Below are 9,427 nucleotides of genomic sequence, written 5' to 3'. Positions count from 1 at the left end.
GAACTCTGAAGAACTATTATTTTCTTCCTGTAGCGTGTTTTGAGAGCCTACTATATCCTCCGCTAGATTTTGAGGACATAAAGATAAAGCAGTCTCTGTCTACAAAGAAGTGAGTTGCATGCAGAAGACTAAGGCGTAAACCAACAGACACACAGACAGAAAGGATGGGCATCCCCAAAGGGCTGTGGGAGCATGGAGGAAGGGCCATTTAGTCTGGGTAGTGGGTTGGAGAACACAGGGAATCCGTTTCCAGAGACATGCTGAGTTGCTTCTTAAAGAAGAGAATTGAATAAGTATTGGGTGGAAAACTAGGAGGAAGGGGAGGAGAGAAAATGGAGGAGGGAGAGATGGCACAACGGACGGTGGAATAGAAGGAAACATCATTTACAAGGAACTGCGGGTCAGAAATTACACGGCATGCAAGAGCAAGTACAAAATGATGGGTTAAGGAGAGGATAAGGATTTTTAACTAGTATCACTGAGGGCTTACTAAATAGCCTTTCGTATACCATCATCTCACAAATGGTTGGATAAGTGTCTGTGGTACATATTACTGTATCCAGATAAGAACACTCTAGGCCGAGGACATTAAGTCGCTTTCGAAGTCCTTACAGCCACCTGATAAGTGAGGGAGCTGGGATCTGATTTCACTTCTCAGGTGTTTGGTACAGACACTTTGCAGTGGCCTCACGTGCATTTGCAGAAGCCCTTGTCAGGCATCCTTTCCCGAAAGGAAGGCCCAGCAGCGAGATGGGGGTTAACAACCACATTCCCTAAGATGTTGAGGAAACTTTTGTAATGCGTGTGGTTACAGGTAAGAAATTGAGGGAGGAAAAAAGTGGCTCTTTAGAGGAGGATGCCGGATGAGTTAAAAAGAGAAACCAAGGATGAAGGAGGTTAAGCAGTGATGAAGGAAAGGAAGAAAGTAATTAGAGTTCAGTGAGCTAAAGACACAATTTAAAGACTTTTCAGGAAGGAGCCAAGGTGGGAATGGAAAAGATTACATTGCAAGGTTTCTATGGGCTGGTGAAAGCTTTAGGGTGAATCAAAGGACTGTTACCCATTCAATAGAATTTTATATTATTTTAGGAAATCGAGTAACAGTCCATTAGCTGCAAAGTCCAGGATCAAGAAGACAGCTAAAAGACGGGGCAAGTTCTGGAAGCCTCATATATCTAAGGGTTTCGGCCGTGAAACACGTTGATGTTTTAAGAGTCTCGGCGGTCATCTTCTGTGACTTTGACTTTGCAGTTGAGGAAACTGAGGCCAGAGAGATGCTGTTAATTTTATATAAGATTGAGCCCCCTTCTAAGCAGAGACTGGATTATAGCACTCAATTTAGTGCTCTTTGCAAGACTGTGAATTTCAGGCCAGGGCATGGGTTACCCTACCCTGTGGTTAGAACACCAACACTCTACTCACAGACCAGTCGTAGAACAGGGGGTTCAGAATCAGGGCCTTGAATTACAAAGAGCAATGGCTTCCCATATGGAAGTGTGACCCAGAAAAGCAAGCACTAGGAGGAAATGACATTACCACAGAAGATTTGGGACATGAAGGAAGGTCAAGTGGTGGTAAGGATGAGGATGGAGAAATACAGAGGCGAGGGAAAGGGCTGGAACATTGTTAGGACATGTATCAGAAAGACTCTAGCTCTATGGAGAGGAAGTCCTCACTTACATTTTGTTAAACCATTTTTAAAAATAATAAAATGTGGACCTTTTTACAGGAAAGGGAGCATAGTATAGCAGGGAGGTTTGTGGGCTTTGACCTGGGTCAGTCCTGATTTGCAACCCCGACTCTGACTCTGTGGCGGTGTTCAGGCAAGAACACACAAACCACCAAGCTATTCTGACAGAGATAATTTACTTTAGGGACGCTATTAAATATTATTGAAAGATGTAAAAGCCTAAAAAAGGAACACTGCAGAAACACCAAGCTTCCAGAAGGAGCTGCAGTTCCTTGGGCTGGGGGCAAAAAAAGGAAAGGCCTGGGAGCTTTTGAAGTCAGAAGCTTGAGGGAGGGGCCCCCACAGAGACTCCTGAGAAGGGGACGACTCAGCTGCTGCTGGGGCTGGTGCCCTGCAAGGTGCAGACTCAGACCACAGAGGAGGGGGTATCATCTGCAGGGTTCTGATATCCCTAAGGGGATGCAACGACACTGATTTTAGGAGCAGAGGGGGGAAAAACACACAGGTATTGGAAATAATTGCTGCTACCAGGAGCAGCTACTGTCAGGGTGCATTGCTGGAAGGTGCTGATGGGAACAGTTAGAGAGGGGAGGGGGTGTGGACCTTTCTCCTCCTCCAGTCCTCCAGACTCCCTCTTGAGTCCCCTAAGGGCAGAATTTAACAAAGGGCAATCAGAAATGAAAAAATATATGGTTTGCAGAGTTTCAAACCCAAATTTGAAAAAGTGAAGTATAGAAGAGTATGTGTGGGACCAAAAGGCTGTAGCTTAAAATGAACACAGCCCCTCGGTAGCTCTGTGATCCTCATGGGCATAGATCTCTGATCCTCAGAGATCAACCTCCCCTAATGTTATAACCCTTTCTGGTTCTGACCCCTTAACTCCTGTTCCCTTTATGGAAAAACTCCTCAGAATGGTGGTCTGGCTTCAATGTCTCCACTTCCTCACCTCTCATTTTCTCTTGAGACTTTTCCATGTGGGCTCTCATCCGTAACACTCCATGGGAACCAGCCCGTTTTCCAATCCAGAAAGCCATTCTGCCTCCAGTTGTGATTCTAAGTTTTACCAATGGGATGATTTTAGAAGGACATTCTTCTAAAAACGTATCGCTCTCTAAAGAAAAGCTGTAGAGGTCAGAAGGTCAGGAGTATGACTTGACCAGAAAAGCTCATGGAGGAAAAAAGTGACAATAAACCCACCCACTTCTTATTTCATACCATTTTTAGATTGGCAAAGAGTAGATACATCATGTAGGTGGAAAATATTCAGAATTACTCGGAATGTTTTCTTGAGGAGAATGTTAACATTAGCTCCGGCTTTTTAAATGGCTCATTTTGGAGGCTAATCAAAGGTTCAGAGAATTGAAGAAAAATCTGAATTTCTTTCTAGAGAGAAAGTATTGATGATGAAACTTGTTCCTCATTCTGCTTCCTTTCTTTGACAATATCACCATCTCCTCCTCCCTCTCTAATTTATCAATGCAGTTCAGGCTGCAGAGAAATCTGAATAGCCATACTGATTTCACAAATTAGGGGTAAATCCTACAGTTTCGATCTCTCCACAAAATCCCACCAGATCTGAGCAGCACTGAAGCTACTTTTAATCCACAAATGACACTAATCTGGGCTCTATATTCATGGGGGGAAAACACACAGTCACCCTGGAACCAGAGCTATGCATTTTCTTTTAAGTAAATAGTTTGAATATAAGCTTTGACAGGCCAGAGAAGATTTCTTTGAAAGAAGCCTTACAAAACATCTTTTCTACTAGAGCAATCCTCACCCACCTGCACCCCTTTAAATCCTCCTTTAAACCTTCTCTTTTACTTCTTCTTCCTATATCCTTGACTTAATACTATAGCTCAGATAGTTTTCCCACATCTTGCAATGCATATCTTGATCTTCATCATCTGCAGGAAATGAGGTTTTTTTGTTTTATTTGTTTTTATTTTTTTATTTGTTTTTTGTTTTTGTTTTTTATTTTTGAGAGAGAGAGAGAGTACAAGGGTGAGGGAGAGGGGCAGAGGCAGAGGGAGAGACAGAATCTTAAGCAGACTCCATGCTCAACACGAAGCCAGACTCAGGGCTTGATCCCATGACACTGGGATCATGACATGAGCCGAAATCAAGAGTCAGGCGCTCAACCAACGGAGCCACCCAGGCATCCTGGAAATGAGGTTTGATGTGAGAGTTAAGATACTACTGTGAATATGGAAGCAGCCTAAGTGTCTGTCTTCAGATGAATGGATAAAGAAATGTAATATGGGGCTCCTGGGTGGCTCAGTCAGTTAAGTTCCTGACTCAGTTTCAGCTCAGGTCATGATCTCATGGTTCATGAGTTCAAGCCCCTCATTGGGCTCTGTGCTGGCAGCAGGGAACCTGCTTGAGATTCTTTCTGTCTCTCCCTCTTTCTCTGCCCCTACCCTGCTCATGCTCTCTCTCTCTCTAAAAGAAATATTTAAAACAAGAGAGAGAGAGAGAGATAATATATATCACAGGGAATATTATTTAACCAAAAAAAAAAAAAAAAAAAAAAGAGAAAATCTTGCTAATTGCAACAACATGGATGGACCTTGAGGGCATCATGCTAAGTGAAATCAGTCAGACAGAGAAAGACAAATACTGTATGGTCTCACTTATGTGTTGAATCTAAATAAAAACAAAAACAAAAGAAGAAAAACACATCCCTCCCTAAAACAAAACAAAAAACACAGCTCAGATACAGAGAATAGATTGGTGCTTGACAGAGGCAAGGGTTGGAGGTGGGCAAAATGTGTGAAGGTGGTCAAAAGCACAAACTTTCCAGTTACAAAATTAATAAATCCTGAGGGCATAATGTTCAACATGACTATTATAGTTAATAGTACTGTATTATATATTTGAAAGTTGCTAAGAGAGTAGACCTTAAATGTTCTCATAACAAGAAAAAAAATGTGTAACTATGTGTGGTGATGGTGACCTACAATTAATGTTATATGTCAATTATATCTCAATAAAAATAAATAATATTATGAAAGAAACTGGTCGTTTAGAAGCACTTGGTAAATGTTTGTTTATTCTAGCTTTAAAGCTGTATTCTAGTTTGTGTATCCGCAAACGAATTTTATTTACTTATTTATTTATTTATAGAATTTTTTTTTAATGTTTATTTATTTTTGAGAGAGAGAGAGATACAGAGCGTGAGTGGGGAAGCAGCAGAGAGAGAGGGAGATACAGGATCTGAAGCAGGCTCTAGGCTCTGAGCTGTCAGCACAGAGCCCGACATGGGGCTCGAACTCATGAACTGTGAGATCATGACCCGAGCCGAAGTTGGACGCTCAACCACTGAGCCACCCAGGTGCCCCTCCACAAAAGAATTTTAGGAATCTGTATATTGTCTTTACTTCCAAAGAATCTTCCAGAGGCTAGGGGGGTTTGCATGACAGCCTCAGATGACTGAGGCCAGCCTGACCTGCTCTGCATTTCCAAGAAGTTCCAGCCTTTCTAGGAATAGATGCTGTTAGATTCAGGGCGTCAACTGGCCCCTTTTTGCTTTTATTCAAGGCATGAGATAAGCTACCAAGGGACTCTCCACACTGCAATGAACATTCAGACTCCTAAACTGGTCCATGATTGATTAGGAAAATGAGAGCATCTACAGATGTTCTGGTGTCCTCATGGAGGTAATTGACTGTGGTAAGATGCAATGTCGAAGATGAGACAATGGAATAGAATAAGAAAATGTATTTGTTTCTTGATATGGCAATAGGCACATGGACTTTTAAAAATAGGGTTAAATTCTGGCTTGCGAACCATAATCAGAGCAATGCCAATCAGTTACCATTCAGAAACATATAGCAACCAGCTTTAAGTACCCTAGATTAGGAAGCACCTTAAATAATATGTAGGATTCATCTATTTCATATTTTAATAATTTTGCATCACAAACACTTCTATTGTACTGTGCAGGCAACTAATACTTCCAATTTTTCAACAGGTGCAGGATAAACTATTTAATTGATAGTGTAATTACCACTACCTTATTTGGGTAGATGGAAATGTAACTTTTATAAGACGCTTGAAAAAACAGTCTAGGATTGACCCTAGTTATTTTGAAAGCCCTCTTGGGCAATATTCTTTGATTGCATTCCACCGATATTTTAATCTTGTCATTTTTGTTCAAGGACCAGCAGTGACTCCCTATTGATCCTGACATCCGATACAAGCATCTTCACTGACTGCCAATTGCTCAGCCCATCTTTCAAATCTAATTTTCATTACAACTCAACATTAACACTCAGGTCTGTCACGTTAACATGCTTCTTTCTTCCCCCAAAGCCAATTATAGAATTAAAGAGTTTCTTTAGAAAGACCATCTAATTTACTCACTCCCTTATTTTCAGATAAAGACAGGCTAAGAGTGGCTGACTCAGATGGCTAGTTACTAACAGAACAAGACTTGGGCGCAGGTCACCTTATGTTCCAGTTAGTCATGGTTCTCCCTGACTATGCTACTGCTTGACTCTCATTTTTGCCTTTGTGCTACTGATGAGGAATGATACTGCCCCAAATGCCATCTACTTTCCTTTTAAGATGTACGTCTTTCCAACATTCCAGAATACTGCTCCAAAACTCGGCTCCTCTAGAACCTTTGCCCTTTAACCCCAGGTAGCTCTCACATACCTTTATGTCATATCAAAATCTCTCCCCACATTCCCCCAGGGCCTCCTGCAAACACTTCATTCATGTCAAACCAATATGACTTTGGGTTATTCCACTTCTTAAAATGATGTGATTTTTGGTTCTCTAATCACGAATTCCTTAATAAGGTCTTCTCTATCCCTACCTCCTATCCTGGTGCCAAACACAGTGGTTTTTCACACAGATAGAGCTCAATATTTATTGACAGTAAAGCAGAATGGCAGGGGGCAATTTGCCTCATCTTTTCTACATCCTATTGCTTTTACAGCATATAGAATTCTCTCTCTATTGATGCAGTGCCTGTTCAAAGCTGCCCATACTAGACCAAATATATTCTATGTCAATTCTTCTTGGCCTTAGAACTGTGACATGGTTGAAAGGTATATTGTGAGTAAATTATCACTAATAATAGTTATAGAACTGACATTTGGAAATGATTTACATATTTCTTTAAACAGAGAAAATTCAAAGTTATCTAATATTACCCTTACCACTTTACATTCATGGAAGTTTAGAAAGGGGTGGAGTCATGGCTTGAAATTAGCCTCCTTTTTTATTTTTATTTATTTTTAATGTTTATTTAATTTTTTTTGAGAGACAGAGAGACACAGAATGTGAAGAGGGGAGGGGCAGAGAGAGGGGGACACACAGAATCCGAAGCAGGCTCCAGGCTCTGAGATGTCAGCACAGAACCCGATGCAGGGCTCAAACTCACAGACCACGAGATCATGACCTGAACCAAAGTTGGGCCCAGACGCCCTTGGCCACCTTTTTAAAGGTAACCTGGCATAGCTCTGCTCTGCTCTACCATACATTAATTTCGAGTCCAGTTTATTTACCATATTTCTCCATTCTTAGAAACATGTAGTCTGTCAAGAATAGTGAAGGAGCTGAGATTCCACCCTATTTACCAGCTACCAAGTTGGCCTGCCACAGTTTCATCGATGCCAGCAGAAGACATGAGATCCCTGAGTCAGAGACAAAGAGTAGTTGATCGCTTACAGCAAAAGCAGTAGTATTAGCATTGTACGGGTTCCCAAGCTCTGTTTCCTATAGAACAATGAGTGTGTTGTGTTACAGAACATTGAACTTAAGAAATCCAAATGCTTTATAATAGGCTACGTTGATACATTGGGAACAAACCTACCCAACCTTTGCAGTCAAGGGAGACATTGTCAGTATAACATCATCCTTGAAAAAATAGTCTAAACGAAAGGTCATCAATACCTCTGTTCCTGAGATACAAAGAAAAGGGAGAGAACCATGGAGAACTGCCTCCCAACTAAGCTCATTGCAACCTTTGTACCAAATACATGGCTTCTTGTTCATAGATTAGAGCCATGGAAATGACTATGGTAGGCAACAAAGGCCACATGGAAGGTGTTATGGGCCATGACCAGAAGAGGACCGTGGATAAATCTTTGCAACTGAAGGGAAGGAGGCAAGTGATATCTTGCTTAGTTAAAGAGGCAAAAGAAAGGCAAATATGAACGAGTTGTTATGTATAAAGGCCTATTTCACCATTCAAATGAACAGGACCATGGTCCATGGAGAATAAGTGGTAGTGACAAAAAGGAATGGTGAACTAACCCAGATGGAGACCAAAAAGAACTTTGATGAGAAATGAGTAAATGCAGAAGGTGAAGTAGGGGACAGGGGGAAGAGACTGGGACAGAGACAAAATGTTGCTGGTTGACAAAGCAAATGAAAAACTCATCAGCTTTAGTTTTGCATCTATCTCTCTCAAGGAGAACAATGCTTACAGTAGAATTGATTATATCAGGGGTCAACAAACTATGGCCTGTAGGCCACAAACTTCCTGCTGCCTATTTTTGTAAATAAAGTTTTATTATAACACAGCCACCCCCACACTTTTTTTTTTTAATCTTCTATGGCTGCTTTTGTATTACATGGGAAGAATTGAGTCATTGCTACAGAGAACAAATGGCCTTAAAACCTATAATGTTTATTATCTGTTTTATTATAGTAAAATTTGGTAAACTATGACTAGATGAACCTACTCAGCTGGATTTGAATCCTGAGTGGCTTGGGCAGAATTTATGGCAAAAACCAATAACTGACCATTAATATCTATTCTCCCCTCTTTTGGGCACACAGCCAGGCCATTTTCCCAGATTCCTTTGTTGGTAAGTGAGGCCATGCAATCAAGATCTCTCCAATGAAATGTGAGCAGAAGTGACGTGCCATCATTTTGACCGGTTTATAAAATCTCTACGCATGACTACTCCTTTATTCTCCCTCTTTTGGCTTCCTGGGACTTCAATATCCATCATGACCTTACAAGCTATGTGTCGAAGACAGAGCTTGGGTCCCCGAGCTTCACTGCTATCCCAAACTCTCACCCTGGACTATTAAATGAAGAAGAAATCATCTTCTTGTTGGCTATGTTGTTCTATGCTGTTGAAATGTTGATATATATATTAGTTATAGATATAGACAATTAGATATATTACTGCAACCTACTCTAACACTAATTGAGAGAGAGCACTTAGCCAAAATCCATTCTCATTGCACCTATGGGAATGTTTTTCTCCTAACAGTTAATCTGACTGTGGGGTGTGGTTATTTGTCTTGTTGTTGTTTTTCTGCAGCATCCAAACAACTTTACTACTTTAAGAGAAAATCCCCAAAGAGATGGAACAAAGGGCCCTCCCTGTCTCAATCTATGGATGCCAAAGTGGGGCAGATATTTCTTTTCCTCATCTCTGGCAGCTAGCATAGGTGTTTGACCACAGCTTGACCCATCAGATACTCTACCACTTTGAATCTTGAGCAAGTGGTACAAAGATGCGAGGGTCCTCAGGGGTTTTTCATGGCACTTTTGGTGTCAAAAATTGTGTTGTGTGGGAGTGAATGGCCAGTGGTGACGAGTAGTGTTGCACCAGCAGTGTCTTTCCTTCTTTCGGAATGTTCTTGGCCATGTGTTGTTTCTGTTCCCTTTTCTTAACTGTGGTAGTTTATACTGTTCAATTAAACTATGTCTTCTAGATTTCCTTTTCTGTATGTAACAAGTTATAGTGGGCAAAAGAGGAATTTGTG

The 9,427-nt window shown here is 41.1% G+C and overlaps 2 long non-coding RNA genes across 2 annotated transcripts; both read left to right on the top strand.

Moving 5' to 3' along the window:
• The first annotated feature begins 4,999 nt into the window (after positions 1-4,999).
• On the top strand, positions 5,000-7,015 carry LOC123598127. The gene is made up of 3 exons (XR_006712409.1): positions 5,000-5,349; positions 5,851-5,967; positions 6,969-7,015. It is a non-coding gene; the product is annotated as an uncharacterized LOC123598127 (long non-coding RNA).
• Positions 7,016-7,026: 11 nt separating this feature from the next.
• LOC123598126 lies at positions 7,027-9,377 on the top strand. The gene is made up of 2 exons (XR_006712408.1): positions 7,027-7,145; positions 8,486-9,377. It is a non-coding gene; the product is annotated as an uncharacterized LOC123598126 (long non-coding RNA).
• Positions 9,378-9,427: the final 50 nt, after the last annotated feature.

The sequence above is a fragment of the Leopardus geoffroyi genome, chromosome C1 (genome assembly GCF_018350155.1).
Source record: "Leopardus geoffroyi isolate Oge1 chromosome C1, O.geoffroyi_Oge1_pat1.0, whole genome shotgun sequence".
In the NCBI taxonomy this organism is placed as follows: Eukaryota; Metazoa; Chordata; class Mammalia; order Carnivora; family Felidae; genus Leopardus; species Leopardus geoffroyi.
This window is presented reverse-complemented; position numbering and strand designations above follow the sequence as displayed.